This window comes from Oreochromis aureus, linkage group 3, assembly GCF_013358895.1.
Source record: "Oreochromis aureus strain Israel breed Guangdong linkage group 3, ZZ_aureus, whole genome shotgun sequence".
NCBI classification, from domain to species: Eukaryota; Metazoa; Chordata; class Actinopteri; order Cichliformes; family Cichlidae; genus Oreochromis; species Oreochromis aureus.
In genome coordinates this window covers 8,249,737-8,275,015 of record NC_052944.1, presented here as the reverse complement: position 1 = coordinate 8,275,015, position 25,279 = coordinate 8,249,737, and the positions used below count along the sequence as shown (strand labels likewise).

At 38.2% G+C, this 25,279-nt stretch overlaps 1 protein-coding gene across 7 annotated transcripts in view; it reads left to right on the top strand.

Moving 5' to 3' along the window:
- The window catches only part of sorcs2 (sortilin-related VPS10 domain containing receptor 2), a 377,677-nt gene that overhangs the window by 87,377 nt on the left and 265,021 nt on the right, over positions 1-25,279 (top strand). The window contains exon 1 of one of the 7 annotated variants that reach the window (XM_039609305.1): positions 13,172-13,406. The exons of the other annotated variants lie outside the window; for them this stretch is intronic. The gene's annotated coding sequence lies outside the window, so the exon portion shown is untranslated. Of the gene's footprint in view, positions 1-13,171; positions 13,407-25,279 lie in introns of those variants that run through there. 7 annotated transcript variants of the gene reach the window in all.

Genomic DNA, 25,279 nt, shown 5'->3' with positions numbered 1-25,279 from the left:
TCCTGCTGGCTGCTCTAATCTCCCTCCAAGAAGTCTGAAGCTTTGTTTGTCTTTGTAGTCTTGACACACTGAACACTTTGACTTTTTGAAAACATGCTTGGTGTTACATACAAAAACTAGCTGAAACATTGCTGAAAGGGTAACATAATTTCTAATTCCTGCTCACTCTGGCTCTTTTAAAAAACTTAAAGTAGCCAGTCAAACTAAAATACGTATTATTATCAGATTGTCAATTCTGGTAAAACATTCATTCCATTACCTTTAAAGCTACTTTTGGCTGCTGCTTAATTTAACAAAGGCTTGCCACAGCAGATTGCAGTGCTGCGTGCTTGATTTGGCAGTTTTATTTTAAAAAAATTTTTACACTGGATGTCCTTCCTGTTGTAACTCTAAAAGAAGTTGTGTTTCTTCCCAGGACTCACCCATGGATCGTTGCTCATAAGGCAAATGTGGAAACCACAACACTATGGAGTCAGGCTCAAATCAAAATGTTTAGTGCTTTAATTTCAAGATACAGTATGAACATAAATTAAATAGCTTGCTACTGGAAGCACCGATGACCCTATATAATGTAAAGAATTCTACTCCTTCACTCAGCTTTTAATATTTTTCAGTCCTGGCCTCTAAAGTGTTTGACGATGGCAGACGGTGGAGAGAATGCAAGGCAATACATAAAACCCATTATATATTCCCACTCAGTCTTGCTCAAGGACACCAAAACAGGATATGTAAGGTCTTCTACCATGTTTTATTTATTTATTTATTTATTTTTTACATCAGGTAGAGCTTCAGAGCAAACAGAGAGAAAGGCGCTTGGAGATTAGGCAAAGATGTGAGGATTTTGCCAGTGCATTACCAAACAACGTGATGACTGCAGGCTGACAGAACTCATCTTTAGACTCTGTGTTGCTCTGAGTGGAGCAATGAAATACTCAGTAAACCTTTTTGATCCTCACACTGAAGGAGCAGATGTGCACTTCACTTTTTTTGGCTTTGAATACTCCGTGCAAGTGCTTCTTATTTTTAGATGATACGTAGAACTTCACATGTTGGGCAGAGTGTGTCCTCTGTTTGTGATCTGGTGGAGAGTATGTGTTACAATTTGATATTTTGGTCAGATTATGAGTGAATTCATGTTTATACATGTTAAAAACAAATAAAAGGAGGATACATACCACAATTGCTCTTGTTGCACACTGGTTCAAACACTGGCTGTTTAAAGCTTCACCTCTTAAAGCTACTGTTTATGGGACTGCTGCTCACACTAGTCAAGTGCAAGCATTTTTACCCTCAGTTTTGCTTTAAAAATATATTTAGTCCCAGCTAAACTTTTACTACATTATTTCCTAAAATAAATATTTAATTGCACTTTAAAAACCCATGTTGGTCACATTTTCACTTTCTCATCCATTACTCTAAAATGATCTAACCCAGGATACCAATATGTAATCCGTGTCCTCCTATGCTCATCACACACTCCCATAAACACGGTTTTGGTGTTAGAGTGGAGGGGGTATTTATAATTCATGCCATCTTCACACATCTTTTGAAGAGGCGAAGAGGGCTGGTAGCCATCGTGCTGGGGGGCTTCACTGTTTCATTATGGATGAATAGATCGTCTGACAGCCTGGCACTTCTATGTACAGTACATCAAGCACACCATGGTTTCACAAACACAACTGCTGACAGTATGTGCATCATGTACCGCTCAGTTGTCAGATATGCACAACTGTCTTATCAACTATAACCACAGAGCCAGTTTTAATAGATGATGTTCAATTTCAAAATAATAAATAAATATGGAAAACATCGGTTCAGCCAAAATTAAATTTTTTTGTGTAATATTATATGTTTGTATGGATTTCTTTGTTTCTTTTTTTATTCATTTCACTTCTAAGAGTATATTATAATGTATGTGGTTTCCAGTACTCTTTAAAGAAAAGTAAGAGGAGTTAATAAGCTACCTTATAGTAAACTACCTTGCTATCAAATGATCAGTTAGCTGTTTCACAGCTAGTGTTACAAGAATATTTAAGATAAAAGACAAATGGAGATTAGCCTGTAATTAGCTAAGACAGCTACAGTGATGGCTTTTTAAGTAATAGTTTAATTACTGACACCTTGAAGGCCTGTGATAGATAATGGAGATAGATTCATCATGAAGGTAAGATAAAAGATAAGATTAAAACATTAACAAATTTTATTTGTAATGAAATTCATGATGTCATTACAAGTTGTGGTTAAACACAACCCTGACTCTTTGTCAGCTTGGCTGCAGAGCTGAAAAGAAATGGGGATGTCTAGGACAGAGGGCGATGGACTCTTTGACCACATTTTAACACAATATTGGGGAGTGAACAGGAAGTGGAAGTATGCATGAGGAATGCAGATGAACTGTATTGCTGCCAGTTCTTAAGAACAAGAGTGATGTGCAGTGATGTAGTAAGTAAAAGAGGGATAACAATGATGAGCCATATGATGAAGCTATGAGAAAGCTAGGTTAAGATGAGTAGTGACAATCAGTGAGCAGCATTATAGCTTCATGCACTACAGAACAATACAGATGCAATGTTTTTGGTTTAACACTGTTGATGGAGACATCTAGAGGACAGCAACACTGTCTTGAGGTGTGCGGTAGCAATGATTCAAAGTCCGATTACATCTCTGAGCCTCTTCCTGCTTGCAGTGGTGATTGGCAGATAAACAGATGAGGTCAGGCTGAAGTCTCTGTGGACTATGACGTTCATAGATGACATTGTGATCTGTAGCGAGGTGGCAGCGCTGAAGATATTAAGATTTCCACTGGGAGTGAACATGATGGAGAAGATTATAAAAGAGTATATCAGAAGGACAGCTCAGGGTGACCAGTTTAGAGACAAAGTTAGTGAAGCAAATTATGGACTCCTATTAATTTAAACAGCTATCTTGTGACTCACAGTGAAGTCAAGATGGGCTGAAGCCGTCTTTTTTATACATTCTATCAATGCCCTGGAATAAGCAGGGAAAGTCTTGCAAGAATTGGAAATCCTACAGGTGCTGAAGCATCTGCTCTCAATGTTGGATATGCAAGCAGGTGGTTTTAAAGTTATGGCTGATCAAAGCAGTGAGCAACAGTAACATAGAGAGGCAAGTAGAGAGTAGAGAGGCAGTGAAACCAGCGATAAAACCATACTGCTACAGCTGATTGTGTATCTTTGTTTCAATTTGACTCAGTGTTTTGAAGTTGTTGCTTTGAGGCTTGTTGAGTCCAGGGTAGCATCACGGCTCTAGCTCACTTCCCACTTTGATGCCTCCTTAATCAGTTTGTTTCAGAAGCGGAGTGTGTGTGTGTGTGTGTGTGCAACCTTGCACACACGCACAGTCATTCCACCATTACAAATGTGTTGATGATTAGCTCTCCCTGGGGTCCAGATCACATTTCCCCAAACTAAACCATGAGAGAGCCACAAAGTAGAAACACACGCTTTTGGGCTTAATCAAGACAGCATGTTTCATTTCCCTTGTCCTTCTCTTTCCCTCTTCAACTCATCCTCCCCTCACTTCAACTTTATTTATTTTAGATTACTTCAGAACATTTTATTTCTTTCCGTTCTGTCTCTTTGTTCTCTCTGTGTTTCTGCCTCCGTCCAGATGGTCAGGGGTGGTGTAAATACTTAATTGAGGCTAGAGCATCGTCTTCCCTTCATCCCTACACACTTCACCTCCACCACCTCATCACCTCCCTCTTTCATGAATATTTCACAGCCTGGAGAGAAAGAGAAAGAGAGGGAGAGAAGGGAAAAGACAGAGGTCTGCTGATTACTTAAGATGGTAAGCAGACAGTCTGTTCTCTAAACACAAGTGGTTCGGACCAGAAAACAGCTCTCTGGGGTTTTACCAATGTTCTGAGAGGCTCTAGATCTGTATAAAACTTATTGAAACATTAAGAAAAACAAAGAAATCGTAAACCATACTAAAGATTTAGAAACATTCTGACTAAATTACTTGATGAAAGAGTGTAAAGAATGTACAACATAGAAAAGCCATCTCTATAGGACAATACTCGACTCCCATCTGCATCTAAAGAACAAAGGTCACTTTTTTGAGGATGCCAATGTTCACATTTTGGACAGAGAAGACAGATGGTTTGAAAGAGGACTGAAAGAAGGTATCTATCTCCACCGTGAACAACCATCGTTAAACAGAGGCGGTGGCTTACGACACCAACTGTCTGCCATCTATAATCTAGTTTTGAGATCCCTTCCCAGACACCTTAACGCCCACTCACATCCTGGGCCATCTGACCTCAGGAAATCACATGATAGGGTGGGGCTAGGTCTCACAATGGGTTCACCTGAAACCTTGGCTGATTGTGACCCACGCCCATTTTCACACTTTGGTTCATGTGATTAGGTAGAGGATCAATAGGGGGTCCATGACCCTCTTGGAGACACTCCTATAAGGCTTAAAATCTGGGACTCTTCACCAATTACTCTTAGAACTGAAGAAGCTTCTCGAATGAGAGGTGCAATGTCTTCAAGGAAACTTAAAGAAGTCCAGAAGCTTTTCTTTCCAAGCTCCTTAGACAAGGTAGAATAAATGTGTTGCTTCAAACAGTCTCTAATAACCACTGACATAACTCTAGCAAATTCTAAAAATCAGTTGCGTTCCACTAAATTAAGTTTAATCATCTAAATACATAAAAGCCTAAAATGAGCAGTTATCAGTCGCCGGGTGATATCAGACATTCTATAATCAAGTCAGTTGAGTTTAAAGTAGCATTAAGCTTAAAAAACAGCTTATATGGTAAATTTATTAAAGGTATACTTTCACATTGTTAATTCCATCAGTCACAAGTTATGTTGATTTACTCGTCCTTTCCTGAATGGTGATAAGGTATGATGGGTGGCCAATAAGGCTAATTAAAAGTCAACCCCTCCACATGCTTTTTTCATGTTAAAAACATATAATGATGGCTTATTAAAAATATTAAATGCGACTCTTGTTGTACTGTTGGAATTTGCACCACTGAAAGAGGCTGAATCGATTAAAGCAACTAATTGGAAGATTTTTAAAACCCTAACACAAAATACATTTATGACAGCGGCTAGCAATGTGGGATAATAAAGCAATGAGAAAGTAAGCACTGATTGCACTGTGTTCTGTTTTTATTCATCACATAATCATTTCTGCAATATTCCACAAGTGCAACACTTACAAATGAATCTCACTGGAATACTCTGAAAAGGGTCAGACAGAATATTCTAGGAAGTCATTCTTGTTTTAGGCATACTCATGTGTGGCCCCCTCACTCATTCGATCTGTAATTTTTTTTACTGCTCTTCTGATATGAAACCAAAACCCAAGCCATTACCAAAAGGCACCAATCAATATAAAAACGAATTTGGTAAAAAAAGAAATCTTCTCCAAAGTTAGCAGTGATTTTTCCCTAAAAAGTGAACATATAAGCATTTGTTTTGCATAAGAAACATCATCAGAAAAATTATGATCGTAAGAGTAAGTAATTTTAAGCACTTTAAACAAAAGGTCATAGTCTTTCTACCATTTATTGAAATTTGTTGGCAATAAGCAACAAATACACTATAAAATAACATTTACAGTTTGGAGTGCGACACTTACAAAACAAGCAGAATATGGAGGTGGCGCTTAGTAGATAGAAATGGATGGAAAGGATGGTGGAGGAAACCTCACTATCTGATTGGTCCTGCAACATGACCATGTATAGCTCATTATACCATACAGTCTTTGTTAGTGGGAAATAAATAAGTATACATCATGCAGTTTTTCACATTTCACCCACCAAACTCCCCATCAAAGAAGGGCTTAATGACTGACTCTTTTTTTTGTGGGAAATCATTCAATTCAATTCAATTTTATTTATACAGCACCAAATCACAATAACATTCACCTCAAGGTGCTTTATATTGTAAGGTAGACCCTACAATAATACATAGAGAGAAAACCCCAACAATCATATGACCCCCTATAAGCAGGCACTTTGGCGATAGTTGATAAATATGATTAGTTTGTGGAAAGCACATTGTTCTGTTTAAAAACTTTAATTTTAACCACCATTATGCGACTAAACATGCAGAGTAATACAAAAACTTGACTGAGCCAAAGTGAATGTGCACATGTGAACTATTGCTAGCAAAGTTGCGTAAGCAACAAGAATTTCTTATAAAGCATTACACATCCAGGGATGGAGCAGTCATCCCAGCTTTGTGATTTCCCAAAAAATCACAATAACAAGTAAGCTTTTCTTAAAGTGTAAATCCACTTTTTCAAGTTAAAAAAAGACTGGATTCTTTTCACTGAATACAAAAAACACTACAAATGGAGTAATTAAACAACAATAAGATTAGCAATAGCACTTTGTATATATTTGAAAGTCTATAACGTTTTGCAGAAACATGTGAGTTTTTGTTCACAATTGTTTTTCGGAATGTTGATTAATTAGTTTTTTAGCTATGTCTGTTTTGTTTTTCATTGTCTGATTGTAACATCTACTCTAATAAGTAGCACTTTATAAAGAAATAAAAATACTACTTAGCAGAACTGAGTTCAATTTATTGGTGCAGTGCCAACACTTTCAGTTTCTCACCTGACCCTTTGGGAAAATTATTTGCCCACGCCTCTATTACATGTATGTTATGCACATGTTTCCACATGTTTTTGGCATATGTATGGGTAGCAGTCAGATCATTTTCACACTGCTGCAGCTGAGCAGGGCCATGAGCCCAACCATCTGGAAAACGTTTCCCATTTCCTCAAACATTCTTCCTGCAACGAATACATGTCCACAACTGCACACAGCTGGAAGAGAGCAGGAGAGAGGGAAAAAGTGAGAGTTCATAGCCAGAGAGTTCAAGGCTGTCATACAATCATTCTTTCTTTGTCACACGCTATCTGCCTTCCATTTTTTTTCTTTCTGCTAGAAGCTACTATCTAAAAGGACACTCTGAATTCTGGACCACATACTGTAGAATAATGCACATCAAACCTGTTTAACCTTTTGCATTTGGTGCTCAAAATATAGATTACTTTGTCTACTTTTTATTCTCTTTATTAAGTAACTGTCCTATCTTTTTAATGTACCCGTCTTGGTTCGGACATTAAAGGGAAAAAAAGTATTCAGTCAGGTAAAACGCAAATCTAGGGGCTGCTGTTAAAGAAAAGAACATGCAAGCAAGGTGTTATGCAAGCAAGGCTTTACCCTGACAAGCAAGGCGTGTCAGGGTAAAGCCAAAGTTTCAGTTAAAAAATATGCTGTTTTGCATGATCAGCAGGGTGGGGAGAAGTTGGCTGGAAATGATCTGGATGTGCACACTCTTGTTTAAACATGTACACACACAAACAAAATCTAAGATGTATACAGCAGAAAACAGAAACTGATCCTTTAATTTGTATCTGGAACAGGTTTGCTCTCTCAGCTGACGACAAACACAGTGACACCCGCAATGAAAAACAATCACACAGCCTACAAGTTTGGTATTTTTTTCCCCGCCAAAACTGCTTCTGGAATGACATGAAAGGTGTGTGTGTGAATGTGTGTGATACTGGCTGGCAGTTTGCTCTAATCTAATAAAAGCAGTTGATGTATTTGGATGGGTTTTGATTGTATAACTATAAAGCTGAAACTCTCCATTTGGCCAGTGGTAGTCAGTGCTAAGTAGCTTTGAGTGTTGTAAACCAACACCTTGTACCATAATTACTGTACAATACAAGGGTGCGTGAATGATTTGGTTAAGTGGGAATGAAGGTGAAGAAAGTTGGGACTTTAGAGGAAGGACTGTGGTCTTGAGTGTTTCATTTATTATGGAGAATCCAGATTTCCTGTTGGCACAGCATTGTTCTACTTTTATTGGCATAAAATGACAACATTAGGTCCAATATAATATTTCCTATTGAAGCTCAAAAAATGGTTCAAGGTATATGTTTTTGCTTACAAGCTACTTTAAACAAATGTGTGCCATTCTATGCACTTGTGTTTACTCAGTTATGAAACACGTGACTGACAGGGGTATTCGCTAGGATTGCTGCAAGCTGTGAAATAAGACTGTCATTATAAAGGTTTTCATGTTTTAGTACCTTTTTTAGAAGATTTGAAAAAAGTAAGCGCACTTATCAGTATTCCCAACAGCAACAGTTTACCTGTACCTGCCTAATACAGGGGTGTCCAACTCCAGTCCTGGAGAGCTACTGTCCTGCAGCTTTTAGATGCATCCCCACTCCAACACATCTGAATCAGATGGTTGGTTTACCTCTTCAGCATGCCAACAAGTTTGGCAAAGGTCAGGTAACAAGCCATTCATTTGATTCAGGTGTGTCAGAACAAGGATTCATCTAAAAGCTGCAGGACAGTTGCTCTCCAGGACTGGAGTTGGACACCCCTGCCCTAATACATCAAGTAGTCCATTTGTAGCCAAATTAGACGAAACTAAAGGCATTGTAAGAGAGACTTGGTACTCGAAAAGTCTTCTTCCTGTTCCAGCTGCTCCGTTTAGGGGTCACCACAGCAAGCGGTCTGCCTTTTCCTCACCCGATCACCAGTCCTCTTCTGTCACACAAACTCTCTGCTTGTCCTGCTTCACTACATGGACCTCTTCTGAGGTCTTCCTGTTGTCCTTCTGCCTTACAGCTCCCTCTTCAACCTTATCTCTCTCAATTTGTTTCCAAACTGCTCATCATGAGCTGTCCCTCTGATATACTCATTGTCCGTTCTGGTCAATCCCTGTGAAAATCTTAACATCTTTAAGGTTCTCACTGACAAAAGTCAGTGAGTTACTCCACCTCTGTCTTTTTGTCAGCAAACCATACATCATGGCAGGTCTCAGTACCATCTTGTAAACTTCCTTTTCACTCCTGCTGGTATCCCTCTCTCACAATTCATCCCCGACGTTCAACTCAATCCACTCCACCCTGCCTGCACTCCTCTCTTGTGCACTCTCCATAGTTTGGATGGTTGAACCAAGTATTAAAATTCATCTACCTTCACTACCTCTACTCACTCCATGTTCACCTTTCCACATGCTTCCCTCTCATTGACAAACTTATTTACTTTTAATTTCTCTTCTCTTCAGTGCATATCTCCACTGAAGAGAGTGTTCATGTAATACCTGCTTCAAGCATGTCCTTTTAGCTTAGCAATTAGGAGTTAATCAAATTGTTTTAATACCAACAGGAATGCTCGGTAAAACAACAGCCTATTCTCAGTACCAGAACATCCAATACTGTTGGTGCAACAGTGCTGTTAGCATCTCAGAGAGACACACAAGATGGCTTTTATTATTGGTGTTGTGATACACCAGGTTATGGCAACAGCTGGCTCTACCTCAGAACCTCTTAAATATAGAGATAGTTGTTGAGGACATTTAAATACACTAGCTAGCTAAAAGAGTCAGTTTTCAACATGCAGGGTTATAACTGTACAGAGACATATTGTAACCCATACCCTGATCTTTTCCTAATTCTAATCAATAAGTTTAACTTACCTGTTTTAGGTTTTAAACCAAAGACAAAAAATAAAAATGAAATTAAAGTCAGCAAAACAAAACACAGTACAAAACAAAAGCTTCCAACCTGGCCGTGAAACTTAAGCTAGCACCCTCCTAACCCTTCTCTTAATACTGATTAATTTTGGGTTGTTTTTTTTTTAAGAGAAGTTGTAAATTTTCACTATAACCACAACACTGAGCTTTAAGATTTCTTACAGGGTTGCAAAGATTTAGAGAGCTGGTAATAAATTAAGTAATAAATAAAGTAATAAATACTCAGCATTAATATCCTTTTGTCCTAATTATTTTCTTTGGAATCATAAGAGCATCAATTTATGTACAGAAGGCAGTGGACCCTGGGCACCTGTAACAAATCTCTAAAGCTGAAGCTGAGAACAAAGGAGAGAAGTTGAAGACTGTGTCCTCACAAAGCCTGACATTCCACAGGAGGTGCCATTCTTTCACCAGGCACACACACACACACACACACACACACACACACACACACACACACTGTCACACCAGAGTGGGCGAACTCTTTTATCTGAATAGCCTTGGCATTCCCCATCTCTCCATCATCAGTAGCAGTTTAGTGGTCACACAGAGCTCTTCATAAAGTTTATTTATGACCTGGCCATCATCAGAACAATGAGCCTTTCAATAACAAGGCACGGATAATTACCATAAAACAATGGCCATTACTGCCTTAATGATGTTGTTAAGATATGCGCACTGCAACCATTGTATGAGCTTCTGAAGTGAAGTTGTGGGCCTGACCGAGGATGAGTTTTCTCTTTGGTTTTGTTTATGACTTTTTATTAGCTGTTCATGCAGGCAGGAGGATTTGGCACTTTTTCTAAGCATGCATGATGAAGTGAAATGGTGAATGGTTGTTCTGTGAAGTATGAGAAGAGTGCTGAGTCGAGAAATTACATAACATCTTTAGAGGGCACCTGATTTGTTCAAATAAAGGAAGTGTTTCAAGTGTTTGATTCTGTTCAACTGGACGTAGTGTTTTCATTTCGTCACTCATCCAAGTGACTTCTTTAGTCTCAGCTCACTGCAGGTTTCCCCAATCTTATAAACAGTACATTGCATAATGACTGAAACTAGCACCACTGAAGGAACAATGTCTCAATTCTCATGTCTCATATCAACAACCACTGATCAAAGCTTTTTCTGTTCCACCCATCCATGCACTTCCGCTCATCCTTTTCGGAGCTGTTTGCTGACTAGCGAACAAGTTGCTAAGCTAACAGCTGCTGGAACTTACAGCTGACCGGTTATCAGCTGACTGAGGTACTCACCTGTGAAAACCAGTGATGGCTGAGGAAGTTAAGGAAATTAAAAAGTCGCTTGACTTCCTTCAAATTGCTTGACAATGACAAAGAGGAATATAAAATGGATCTTGTGGCCAACAGCTTTAAATAATTCTTTCTCATTGTTGACCAAATTTAGCAAGAAAAATCACTGATCCTGGGCTAACAGAGGGAAATCTGGATACTTTGATAGGTAGAAATGTTTTCTCAGTGTTCCTCATGGCTATGAATGAAAAGGAAATTTTCAAATGTAATAATAAGAAATCTTAAGATTGTAATGATATTTGTATGTCTGTGCTTAAAAAAGGTCACTAAGGGCATTTTAAAAAAACCTTTACATACATTTTTAATCTATTATTTCCAGCCTATGTATTTCCTGACAAAATGAAAACAGTAAAAATTATACTACTGCTCAAATCTGGCAACAGACACCACTTTACAATCTACAAGCATGTTTCTTTAATACTTCAGTTTTCAAAAACCCTTGTGCAAAACCTGTTTTGCAAAAGTTTGCCAGTAAATATGGGATTAGCTCTAAATCACTATTATCATTATTAGACTCAATAGATTACATCACAAACTCAATAGATAAAAACAAACAACAACAAAAAAAAAACCCCAAAACAAATGTGGTAGACTGTTTGATCCAATAGATCATTATGTATTAAATTAAAAAAATTAAAATTACATCAAATCGTCATACAGTATTAAAACTGATACTGTGTAATATTTTCTACTCTGGTGAGAGTAGAAAATACACAAATGAATAGTTGAATTGAAATTAATAAAAACAAATTATCATTAAATTTAAATAAAACTAATGTTATATGAAAATAGCAAATTAAATTCACATGTAAACAATGTTTAAAAATGTGTTTATTTATTCATGTTTGGATGTAAAAACATGGAGTTGTAAAAATATGATAATATTGTTATTTTACATAAACATACATTCTACATATTCTTTGTCATGACAGTATATTTATTGTTGTTCATGTTTATATTTATAAGTAAGCTGGATAAATAATACATGATGACTTATGTGCAAGGGGTTCGATTAAATGTGTTATAAGTTCATTGTTTTGATTTAGTCACCACAGCACTGCTTGCCATAGCATGTGTAAAAGTTCTACAAAGTCACTTTAAACTATTAGTTTGGCATTAACTGCAACAACCAGCAACTTGCTTTTGAACATAATGAGCAGATATTTCTCTGAGGAGTTGATAGAGAACAAAAATAGAGACAAAAGGAAAGCTAATGTTTGAGCTAATGTTAATATTTAATTAGATTATTAATGATTAATTAACATAATTAAATATTATTAATTAATAATTACAAGAAATGCTTCTTCTCTTGGTGTCACTGATTTTCTTTACTATACCTTTCTAATGTGACGACGTTGTCTGGCGTTGTTGCCTCCTGCTCTCTTTCTCTCTCTCTCCCTCCTGCTCTGTTCCTGTGCTACTGCGAGTGTAACTACCTTTGAACTTTTCTTGTCCATCTTCCATTGGTTTTAATTTTGCACTCCAATATGAACACCCATCCCTCAACTCGAGGATCACCACAACATGATCTAACACACCTACACCTTAGTTCACAGATTCACTTTGTCTAGGGTGCATTTCTGAGATTTCACACAACCCAGGATTCAAATCATGAATACATAATGGGCTTGGATTTACAATATTAGGAATGAAATGTGCTCTATTTGGAAGCAGCAGGGGCCCCCCTCCCCTTTCGACGAGTTGTGTGTGAGACTTTAAATCATCAAACTGTAAATTTTAAATTGTTATTGATCCCTTTACCCCGAGTCCTAAAGTGTATATTTATTTTCTTACTCTTCTTATATATATTGTTTGTTTACTTGCACTGCTGTAACTGGAGCCTCGTCGTCTCGTCTCTCTATATACTGGACTGTATGTAGCGGAGATGACAATAAAGTTTACTTTTACTTCAGCAGCGAGCAGGCGCACCGAGGGCTCTCGCACTCACTTTTCGTGTATAGAATTTCGAAAAAAACATCGGTGCAAATTATAAGTCTGTATCATGATGTCTGGTGTTTTCGTGTTTGTTGGCCTGCCCTCTCCTCCCTGTGCCTCAAGCAGCAGGCGCACCTCGCAAACGGAGGGCGCCCTTACTCCCAGCAAATGGGCGATAGAAAACCGATCGGTGCCTATGCTATTCCCAATATGTGCTGGCTGATGTCGGGGCAGCATGAGTAGGAGCATTTTTATTTTATTTTTATTTTTTTGCCGATGCCCTGATGCCGCCCCCCACCACGATGGGCAACCGCCCGTGTCGCCCGTATCTAAAACCGCTACTGCTCCCACTTGAACTTACGGTTCTTGCACTTGCTACAATGAGCTGATTTCAGGAGGAAAATAGTATGACATACTTCAGCTGGATATGGACATTACTTTAATTTTTATTGCACAAAAAGGACTAGAGTGCGATAGTAAAGTGAAAACGACATCCAGGCAGAAACAACGATATTAAGCTTCTAGCACAACTTTGTGTGGTTCTTTGCACACATCTGCACAAACAGCATGCTAATGCTAAGCTAGCCAAGGACCCAGAGTGATGCTAAAGGTGAGTGAATCCTGATCCCAGCCCAGCAGTCAGACCCTGAACTTCAACAGGTAACAAATGGACTTGTACCTTTTCATCACTCTTGTGTTCCTACCTAAATGCTAAGAAAGTGCGTGTATGTATGTCCTCATTGCGATATGGATTTGTGTTGGTGTGTGGGACTGTAGCACATAGGTTTATATGGCTAGATGGTAATTATGAGACAATGCTTTTCAGGCCATCTTCCGCAGAAATCCAAAAGTAATATAAGGAGGGGTAAAACAAACAACTTTGCTTTACGTCTGGGTGTAGTTAAGTAACATACCGCATTACTTTTACGGAAAGTGTTCTGTGTAATATGTGTAATATATTAATTTTTTGTAATAATGTCCCCAACATTGATCACTACAAAGAGGCAAAATATCAGATCACAGCATGCAATTAATGGTGGCGACTCTTAAAGTGGATCCAACGAGAACTCGATAAGAATCGATAAGTGATGTTGAAAATGGAATAAGAATCACGAAATGATCATCAGTTCTGATCCCTAGCTAGATGTCGGCTAATTTTCCACATCAACTTCAGAATTAAAAACTTTAAAGCTGCAATAACAGTTTTGTTTGGGTTTTTTTTTTTTTTTTTAGCTAAAGTTTATTTGCATAACGGGTTCTGTGATTTAATAAAGTTTTATTTGTGAAAAAGGTTTTGCTGTGCAAAGTTACAACTTGCCATTGGATTTGAACATGGACTGTACAGAAGGTTTTTACAATGTCTGTAAAATTTTAGAGCAAGTCATCTCGGGCCCTTGGAATGTGCTCTCAGGTTCTTGGAGCAGTAAATGTAGCTTCTGTTCCCGAAGACAGTTAGCATGCTGGGCATCTCTCTGTGAAAGTGCTTCAGGGGAAAAGCATTATTACGTAATCTGAGCCAACGTTGGTCTGTGCCCAAGCGGTGGCATTTGGTTAGACAGTGCAGCTGTAAAACCTTCCCTAAACTCTGTGGATAGTTCTGATCCAGAGCTTCTGAACAGGCGACAGGACAGGAATGTGTCCAAGCAAAGAGGGCGGATCCACTAAATAATCTGGCAAGGGCCATAGTCACGTGTTCTTTTTAGGGAAAGACCTGCTGATGAGGGCTGGTTGAAGGTGGAGGACAGAGGGACAAAAGTTTGGCTTCTTTACCCATAAACACTTTAAGGCAGTGTGCCTTCTATGTGAGATCCATAGCTGGCTTCAGAGATTAACTGATTGGCGGCCAATTTTACATTTGGCCAGGAACAGAGTGAAAGAGAGAGCAATCAGTGGAAACAAATGTGGGGTGTTACTATTGTTACAGAGCTTTGTAAGGGCTGTTAGGGTGCTGAAATGACCAGCAGGATACTTTGTGATGTGATATATCTCATCATGCTTCATCAAACAGTCTTCTACTCGTTTTTTAAAATTCTGGTTTTCTCTATGTGTCTCTTTGGATTTAATTAAGGTATTTAGGTACATTTTAAATCAAATGTGTAAAATTATCCCTTTTTGTTAATTTTAAAAGGCTTGCATCTCTTGGATCCTCTTTGTGTTCCCTTTTCCCACCAAGCTTTATTAGGAAAAATGTAATTAAAAACACACACACACACGCGCGCACACACACACACACACATATCGAAATTAAATCCAGTTAAACTTCCAAATACAAATAAAGTGGCAGGAGGTTGAAAGAAAGAGTTCATTAGTTGTTTACACTAAAAAATAAAAAGGACTGCACATGAAGGCTGGTGAGTCTAAAGCAGGGGTGCCCAATCCTAGTCCTCGAGAGCTACTGTCCTGCAGCTTTTAGATGCATCCCTACTCCAACACAGCTGAATCAAATGGTTTGATGACCTCTTCAGCATGCCATCAAGTTTGGCAAAGGCCTGATAACAAGACATTCATTTGATTCAGGTGTGTTGGAACAAGGATGAATCTAAAAGCTGCAGGAAAGTAGCTCTCGAGGACTAGGATTGGGCACCCCTGGTCTAAAGCAAACAGGAGAAGACATTCAGGGAGACATAAAAAATAGGGATAACACAGACTAAATAAACACAACCCTAACCCAGAATGGGTATTACAAGCTAAAATGAACTTAATATAAGGGACAAATTGAAGGAAGTAAAAACACAGAAATGTTATACAAAGGTTATAAATAAATTAAAGAAAATGTAATATAGTTAAATTATAAGTACTGATGGGAATGAAGAACCGGTTCCCAGTGGATATTGACATTCCTTTTATTTTTATTGTACAAAAGGATCAGAGCAGGATGGTCTTATCCAGAGCAGAAACAACTGTATTATGCTGCTAACACAACAGCGGCTCTTTGCAAGCACCTGCACAGACAGCATGCTAACGCTAAGCTAGGCAACAGGTAGCAAATCGATGAGCAGTCAGGTTGCAGCCTCCATTTCTACCTGTTCATGTTTCTAACGTAGAAATCAAATCAAATCACTTTTATTGTCACATCACATTACTGGTCCACTGGTACAACACCTGTGAGTGAAATTCTTGTGTGCAAGCTTCACAAGCAAAAGTGGTGTAAAATATAAGAATAAGAAATATGAGAAATATGAGAATAGTGTGTGAGACCGTAGCCTCAGGTTTGTATTGTGAAATTGTGATTATAAGGTCAGAGAAACAAATAAATGTAATGGAATCAGTAGCGTAAAAATTACTTTCTTCTGGGAGTAATTAAGTAGCGTACTGCATTATTTTAAAGAAAAGTAATATGTCTAATAATTACTTCTGTTGAGTAATGACCCCAGCACTTATCACAAAAGAAGGGAAAGGAAATACCTCCAACATGCACAAACATGTGACCACACAGCATGCAGTTAATTTGCACATATGCAAAGTCTTTGCGTTTGTGCAGATGGTGGTGACTCTCAAAGCAGAGCCAATGGGAACCCAAGGAGAATTGATAAAGAATCAAATCAATAGCTAAATTCTTATCAATTCCCATGCCTAATTATAAGCAGTGTAGTAATGACAGCTGTGAATGTACTGAATTAAAGGCAGTTCACTGCACTCCATGTTTATTTAAAATTCATATTTTAAAGAAAGACTGTATGTATTCTCACAAACTCACACTTTGCTTTAACTCTCTAAGGAGTAAGTCATCATTGGTGGGAACTCCAGCCTCAGCCTTAGCTCTCACCCTAACCCTAACTCTAATCCTAGGCAAGCAGAATATTTGATTTTTGTTTTTATTAAAATTTTCTCACAAGTCTTGGCAGTTGAATAAAGGAAATAGTTTTTCTGAGAACACACATTAAAAAGTACTCACATTTTTCATATATCTGCAAAATATAGGGCTGGGATTAGCACCAGTACCTATGACTTAGACCCCACAAACGTTTATTTCAAAACCTTACAACAGGTAACCTCTTTTTGCGGGATTTGATACTAGTGAGCACATAGTGGTCTGTATATTGACCTTTTAAGGTTTTGCAGTTTGTGTTATTATTTTAATGTATATTCACTGCCTTCTACATTAATATATGGTATATTATGCAGTCGATTCTGTAACATTAATTGTAAAATAAGTAAAAAACTTCATCCTTGTGCAGTGAACTTGAAAACTAAGAGAGCCGTGGCACTGATAAAACCTTTAATTAATTCTACATAGCAGTAGCTGAATACATCTGAGTAGCAAAATGCTTTTTTAGAATATCTGCAGCTTGGAGATGGAGTTTTACTTATCATACCTTGTGCAACTTGGGATTCTGCAGGAAGTGTGCTGGGATATTGAATTATAAAGTGAGAAGCTGAAAACCCAAGGCTTTGGCTTAGAGAGAGAAAGAATTATTGAGTGACAAAGTGAAAAAAAAAATGCTCAGAGAGGTGTGAGGGCGGCGAAGAGACCGGTCTGGTGCATGAGGGCTTTGATAGTGGCAGGAGGAGGGCGGTGTGGTCAGAGATGCTTTCCTTCTCCTCCTACTGACCCCTTGGGGCCCACTTGTCAGTCTCCTTGACACACACACTCTGTCACAATTTCACACATGCTACCATATAGCTGGTTTTGAAAGCAGGGTGAAAAGCTAAGCAAGACTCAATAAAACATGAACACATACAGTATATGGCCTCTATTCAAGATGGCTGCTCAGATGCTACAAGTTGCCAGCATCCTCCCACCCTACTCACATACACACTACAGGCTGTGAGGTCTGGGCATAGCGCCTGGAGAGGGTGGCTGACTGGACCAGAGGCTGAAATTAGCCAAACGCTGACTACACAGACTTTGTTTCCCAGAAGCCTGAGTTGATAGCTGCCACCCCCTTTACAAACACTCTCCCCTGTCTTTGTAGTAGACAAAGTGCCTGGTCATTGCTGTCACCATGACTACTACAGTAACTCTGAAAAACAACAACAACAACATCAGCAGTGCTCAGGCCGGCGTCCCATGTTTAATACTTTCATTTAAATGCCGTCAGCTGTGTAAATACAGAGTGCGAAATCAAAATTGCATCTGACAAAAGATTTAATTATATTTGACTGCTGGGCCATGTTTTTTTTTTTTCTTTTGGCCAGACAATCTAAGCGACTTATGATTGCTGCTTATGTTCATTCACCTCACCTGCCGTTTTTCCTGGGCAAATTAAACCACATGACTTTGACTCATACCCTGAGAATGTGAAAAGCTCACCAGGGAGAAAAAAAGCACACTACCTTACATAAAATGACTAAGATAACTTAACAAGATTTTGCACTGAAGGGAGTGAGCTTTTAATCTAGCTGGAGCTTCTTAGTAGCTTTTCTCATTGGCACCCAAGCGGGGGAAGAGTTTTGAATGGTTAAATGGTGTTTTAATTAAAGCTGCATTTGGCCAAGCTTACGGCGTGAGACGGTCTCCTCATCCTCCCACTGTGATTTCCCCTTCTGTTCTTATGCCGACCACGACACTTTGCAGAAAATATCCCTCTTAATAGCAAATTTTTCAAATTGTCACAAAACTGACAGATACTAGTTTGTTAGAGTTATGCTTTTATGCACCCAAGCCTCTTTTAGTATTGTAGCATCTGTTCATATGAATGGGCATCAACATACTGCGGTCCACTGTTAGCCTGTGATGAAGAAAAACAAGTACAGTTTCAATGATATACATGTATGTCAGATTTTCCACATTTGGTTATTCTAGAGTAATTCCATATGCTTCCAATTTTACAGTTTTTACATTAGATATAGAAAAGAACATAAACACATATTTTGAACTAAACATTTTACTATATTTCACTTGTAGTTTCTTTCATCTCCTGTGTAATAATTCTGGAATCACAAAAGAAGTGGTACGTTATACTGAAAAACAGTTTCTCACTTTGTAAAGTCATCCAATGAACAGACATTTTTGGTGGGTTGCACTTACTACTAATTAGTAAGTAAGTAAAACTGTGACCATAATGACAATGACATTAAAGCCAAGTACAAAACCTAACTAATCTGTAAACAACAATACATGCCCAATCTTCATCTACTTGATGAGGATCTAGATCAGGAATGTCAAACTCATTTTATAGTGTGGGCCACATACAGCCAACTTTGACTTAACTGGGCTAGACCAGCAAAACCCCTCTTTCTGTCAGTGTAAGAAAAAGTTTAACTACACATGGAATAAGCATAAGGAAAAAGAAGTCCTTTTTTTAACAACGCAGTTTTTCTGCATAATAAAGAGATGTTGCTGTAGTTCTGAAATGCTGAAATCAGTCAGCATCACTCTTTGAGTTTAAATTTGTCACGGCCAGGATGGCCGATGTGTTTGAGAAGCAGACCCAAAAGCAGAAAACACAAGGGACAGAACTGAAGTTAAACAAAAAGCGAGCCTTTTATTCTGGCTGTTAGAAAAATGTAGAAACAAAATGGCAATGGCGAAAACTAAATTATAACCTAAACTGGGAAAGCTAAAGCTAGACTTGGAAAACTCTACATACAAACGTTAAACATAAACATTACATAAGAAAACCGAGACTTGAGATGACATGAATTCCAGGAATCATGTTCTTGGAATTCATTTCATGTCAAGCATTTTAAAAGTTGTGCCCCATGGTGGTCTGGGGTTTTAGAGATGGCTTGAGAAATTAACCAACTGCCTTTGAATTGTCTGTTTTAGGCATGTTAATCTCTGCATTTCCCTAGTACTCTACTCTGACAATGCCTTCCATTTGTAAAACACATGCACAACGCATGTGTTTTACTGTAGTCAGACACAAAATTAATGCTGGTATCTTTAACGTGTGATCAAGAGAAGTATCAGACCGCATTACTAAAATCCTGGCTCACAAAAGAAAGCTTCTCTGCAATTTAGTTTAAATGTGTGTAAAAGCAAAAAATCAGCAGGCACAGCAAGTGAACAATGACTTCTTTTAATAACGAACTAGATGTGAGAAAAATGGATAAATGTGTGAGCCACATTATTATGGCTAGTTATAATATTTGGTCTCATCTTCTGAGGTGATGTTGAACTAACATGGTAGTTAAATGTGCATGACTTATACTCAAAAATGAACAAAAATGGACACCTGCCTTTTATCAGGTATTAGTGTTTGGACTTTGCTACTCTGTCTCATCAAAAGATAGATTCTACCTATTGTGCTCAGGCCTTTATGAAGGAATGAGTCAGTTTGTGTAGTGAATAATCTAACATTGATGAAATGAGGTTGCAATGATCTGGCAGTACAGAAGAATCCACACTAGTATGGATGTGTTCCACATATTTTTTTGAAGAATATGTTACATAACCTAAAGAACTATTATTTATTGCTTTCACTGAAAGTGTGTCTCAAAGTATGACTCACCTCCGCATTTTCTGTGTATCTCAACCTGCATTTATAAGCCAATGACAAAGAGTTTGTGGGAGACGAGATAGATGAAGTGGGCTTTCAAGGGGTATAACACTGCATTAGATGGCTGGATACCAAACAGAAGATAAAGGCTTATATGACTAAATTATCAGAGTGCACTGATTAGCCTCTGACCAATGATAAGCCAATTATGTGTTAGACAAGGTATACCAGAACTGATGCCTGTTAGCAGTACAGTTTTTATCTGCTGTATAAATCTCAATATATATGTTTATTAGCTGGATTAAGGTCTGTTTTACCACTGGCACCATCAGTAAGTTGTAACTTAAAAGAATAGCTAGCAGTCAGATAGGATGGCACTAAAGACAGATTTATGCGAAGTTATACAAGATTTCCTCACAAAATGTTTCCATGTCTAAGATGGTCTATGTTTAAGGACAAGGGTCCATTGATCCCCATACATTATAGTAAGGCATTATTGAATTTGTGTCCTTTCTGCTTAGTGCTCCAAGAAGAATCATGTTCTGGAATGATGATACCTCATTCTTGGAGGGTCAAATAGTACCATTCTGTCAAAACCGCTCGTCTTCAGAGATACTCGCAAGGTGTCCTTTGGTGTCAGTGCTGTGACACCTGATTATGGCAAAAGAGACTGAGCTCCCTCACTACTAGTCAGAAATGGATGCTTGCGATGGTCCCATGGCATACCATTTAAACAGAGGGTAGCAGGGGCACAGAATAGTTTAACTCAATAATTTTTTCCAGACCAAGCACTTTTTGGTGACTCAACTTGAACTAAGCATCAAGTACAAGCAATTAAAAATCAAACAAACAAACAAAAAAACCAAGTCATCAAAGGAAAATACAGTGAAAATCAGACAGCTCAAATGCACTCTTACTTTTGAACAAAAAAAAAAGAAACTCTTGGGGAATTATTTCAAATATTATTTATACCTGCAACATTTATTGACCTTTTCCCATGAGATTCTGTTTTTTCTTAAGTAGAAATGAAAAGGTTTCAAACTGCAGCCGACAGAGTCTGCAAAGTTTTTTCTTGGATTTTGTTGACAGTAACAAAATTGAATTTTGTTATTCTCTTAAGACACTGTTAGTATTCTACAGAGGGGGCTTGTAAATTTGAGGTCATTATGGGTCAGTAAAGTTGGACCTGTTCCATATGGCTTTGCTTTCTTTTCACCCCAAATGTAGAGACGTGCTCATAATTCTGACAGAAGAAACAATTACTTTAACTGAAGTCACACTTTGAAAACTGCAAAAAGAGCAGAGAAAAAGTCACACCTGATTCAAAACCTCCTCAAATCAGATTCTCTGGTAGCAGTATCTAGCTGTATGTGTCTGTATTCTGCATATTTAGAAGTACGTGTGCTGTAGTGTTCTGTATGCAGTGATAAACTGTGGGGGCGTGTTTATCTCATTATCCTAATGTACATAACGTGTACATTATGTGGAGTGTGAAAATGCACATAATGGACACATAATGCACAAGTGGCTTGCCGGTATAAATATCTTTCCCTACACATGTAGAGGCAAGTGTATGCACAGTATGTGTAGGCTGCTTTAAGCAAGGTTGATTTTTTCTGTATTTGTGAAATTATGTATATATATATATATATATATATATATATGTATGCATTTTATATGCTTCATGTCTGGTCTGTTGTATGTGTGTGTGGCAGCAGATAGTGGGAAAGTTTTAGCAATAATACTTTTACTATCTTCTATCATTTTTTCTTTTTTATTCATTTTTCTGAAATTAACACAGGATTAATATTATACATATAACGCACCTGATCTTTGTCTTTTAGCTTATGATCATGCTTTTTATCTACTATATTATGATTAAAATTGCTTCCATGATAACAGCGGATCACTTCATTAACTTTATCTGTTATTGAGTTTCACCAGGATTGTTGTGATTATGAATGACAACTATTGTACAAAGGACATTATCATCATTTCTGCTAAATCTGTATTGCAGGGTAATGCTCAGCCTCTGTGTAACTGCTTGATGTCAGCATATCTGCTGCATTAGGCTATTTTCTTTGTCCATCAGCAGCTCCCCCCAAAAAACATTAAAAATCAACTGACTAAACCGATAGAGAGGCTTTTCAACGAGAAAAAGCTCCACATCAGAGATAGTTGTGTTGATTGAGAGCCATTTAGGCAATCTAATATCCAGTGGACCTACTGCATGACGGGTCAAACTGCATTTGTAAAATTACACCGACTTTTTATTTTATTCTGCAGAAAACTGTAAAATTGGCCATTAAGAATGCATGTTTTTCATGATAAATCTCAAATCTTTTTCTCTGTGTATCTTACACTTCATTTAGTATCAAAGGATTTGTGCTAAAGGAACATCTTGAATATGCATATTACTCAATTAGCACCAAGCCAGCTGGTTAAGAAACTTGTGAAAGGAAGAATATTTGAACTAGAAACATAGTTGTTTGCATTGGGATCAAGTGAAAATATCTTACCGTGTACTTGTTTTAAAATGAAAAAATCCATATTTACATATTCAGGAGCAGATTAACTCTGATATGAGAGCATTACAGTTCAGGTACTGCTCATTTATTTTCTTCTAAGTGTGAATGAAACAGTTTTTGATGGTAAAATTACAAAAAAGTGATTAAGAAGCTTCAATATGCTATTAACTCTTCTGTTAAATATGCAAATACAGCAAATCTTTACTTCTTGGTCCTTCTGAAGACCCTTATTCCACTATATATATATCATCAATATATGCAATCTCTGCTATCTCTGTCATCTCTATCTGCTATCTCTATTTTTCTAGCGTGATTATCAAGGCTAAAAAAAATTCACATTAATCATTTTAAAAAGGAATATTGATAGAAAAGTCTGTCAAAATCATGATTAGTTTTGTTTGCTCAAGATGTTTTTTTGGCTCAAGATGCTTAACACAGGAGGAATGTGAGCCATTATTAAACTGTAACAAAGCAAATTAACAAAAAAAATAGACTCCAGGAAGAGTCAATTCTGGGATGTTCTAATAAGGCAGATGCTAAAAAAATATTCGGCTAAACGAGCATGAAACGAGCATGAAGCACTGATTATATGCAGTATTTTGTTTAGATGGCTAAACCAGAGCACCAAAATGATGCGACTTAGTAGGCAAGCCACAAACTCAAGACATGTGTGAGACAAGGTGCAAAGAACAGCTGCGCTATTTAAAAGAAAAGCTGCCATCCAGCTAGTGCTGGGAAAGAAGAGAGCACTACTGCTAGCTCAGAAAGCAGAAACAAGCAGATTAGAAGCTGCAAGAGCACACAACAGATTGAAATAAAATGAACCGTGTCAGTGATTTTTTCTAATTTAGTGTGCTTGTTTTGCAAAGTCTCTGACATTATATAACATCTAAGATATATATAACCGTTCTCTCCTTGTCCCATCTGTCAGTTCGGATGCTTGAGTCAGCGTCTCTGTGTTAATTAGTTCCTGTTTTATTTTGATAGTCTCATGTCTTGTGTGCTTTATATTCAGTTTAAATTTTTTGTCTCGTCATTTGTTCCCGCTGTGTTCCCACCTCTCTCCTCTCCCTTCATTACCTGACGTGTATTTATTGTCAGAGTCTCCCTCTGTTCGTCGCCGTGGAGACCCTCATGGTACTGTGTTTTGCACCACGTTTCCTAGTTTTGGGGTTGTTTATTCCTGCAAACCACACAGCCATTACATGACCGTACTGGCATTTAATTGTTTTAGCTCTGCAGCAGGCTTAGATCTCCACTTTGATCTACATGCCCAACTTTCGTAAAGACTCCTTAAAAATATACCTTTTTCTATGATGTGCAGACTCACAAGGCAAAAGCAACAGTTACACTATCCATACTAAAACAGTCATTTTCAAGGAGAGTATTGTTGTTTTACTATATGCTGCTTTTGTCTGGGTTTGAACATTTCTCCTTGTCTGGTTGCCTTTTGCCCTGCCCTGCATAGAAAAAAAGAGGCACTCAGAGACATCAAGGTTAATGCTTCTCCCCTCAGCATCCTTAATGCTTCAGAGAGTAGAGGAAAGGCAAAGTAAAGAGGGAGGACAGCTTGTTCACTTCTAAGTGGATGACAGGGATTGCTCTGAAAGAGGCTGGGCTCTGCTGCTTCACCAGAGGCGGCCACACAGTGCATGTGCACATGAATGAATTGATTGTTGTACGTCACGGAGGACTCACTTTAAAGAAACTCCAGATTTTCACTGAAAGCTCTCATTTGCATGGCTGAGGTGATCTGAAGCACATTATTGCCTACCCCGTATCATTAGGATTTCATCTTAGAACAAGAAGCCTTTCAGGGAAACAAAAAGCCCCAAAACCCCAGACAATCAGAGAGAGATTGCATAATGCTCATTTGGCGGCCGGCTGGGACATTTGGCTCCTCTTTAACCCACAGAAAAAGAAAAATCAGCAAGGATTTGGGGTAATCCTCTTAGCCCGATGCTTTCTCTCCCCCTGCTGACTGGAAGACGAATGTGAGCACAGGCATTCGGACCCACCGGCTGAGCCAAGCCCAGCTCCCCCTCAGCATATTTTAATTGTGAAATGGATAGCGGCGGCTTCCTGGTGACTTGTTGGCTGAAGTTGCTTTTCCCATTGGCGTGCCGGGTTAGAGATCCTGCCCGAGGTCTGAGCCAAGACAACTATTGAGAGACAGTGTCACTACAAACTGCCCAGTCATTCCCTGCTGTCTTCCAGTCCTTAAAGCATTCTTGCTGTGACAAATTTTCCAATATCCTACGTTTTACATGATCTCTGTGACTTTTACTTCTTTTGATTCTCTTTTTGCTCATTTTAAGCCCTTTCTACCCTAGCACACCCCATCTGTCTGTGTCAGCTAATTCATTTTGTAGTTATCTGAAAGATGTGGTCTTTTCAACATAGCTCCTTTTATACAGCCTAGACATCCACAATGAGCCTATAGTTGTCATAGAAGATCATGAAAAGGGGTAAAGGCATCAAAAAATAACGAGGAGACAGAAAGTTGGACTTCAAAACAATAGCAGTTTGTTTAAGACAAAGGCAAAGTTGAATACCTCGTAAATAAACTT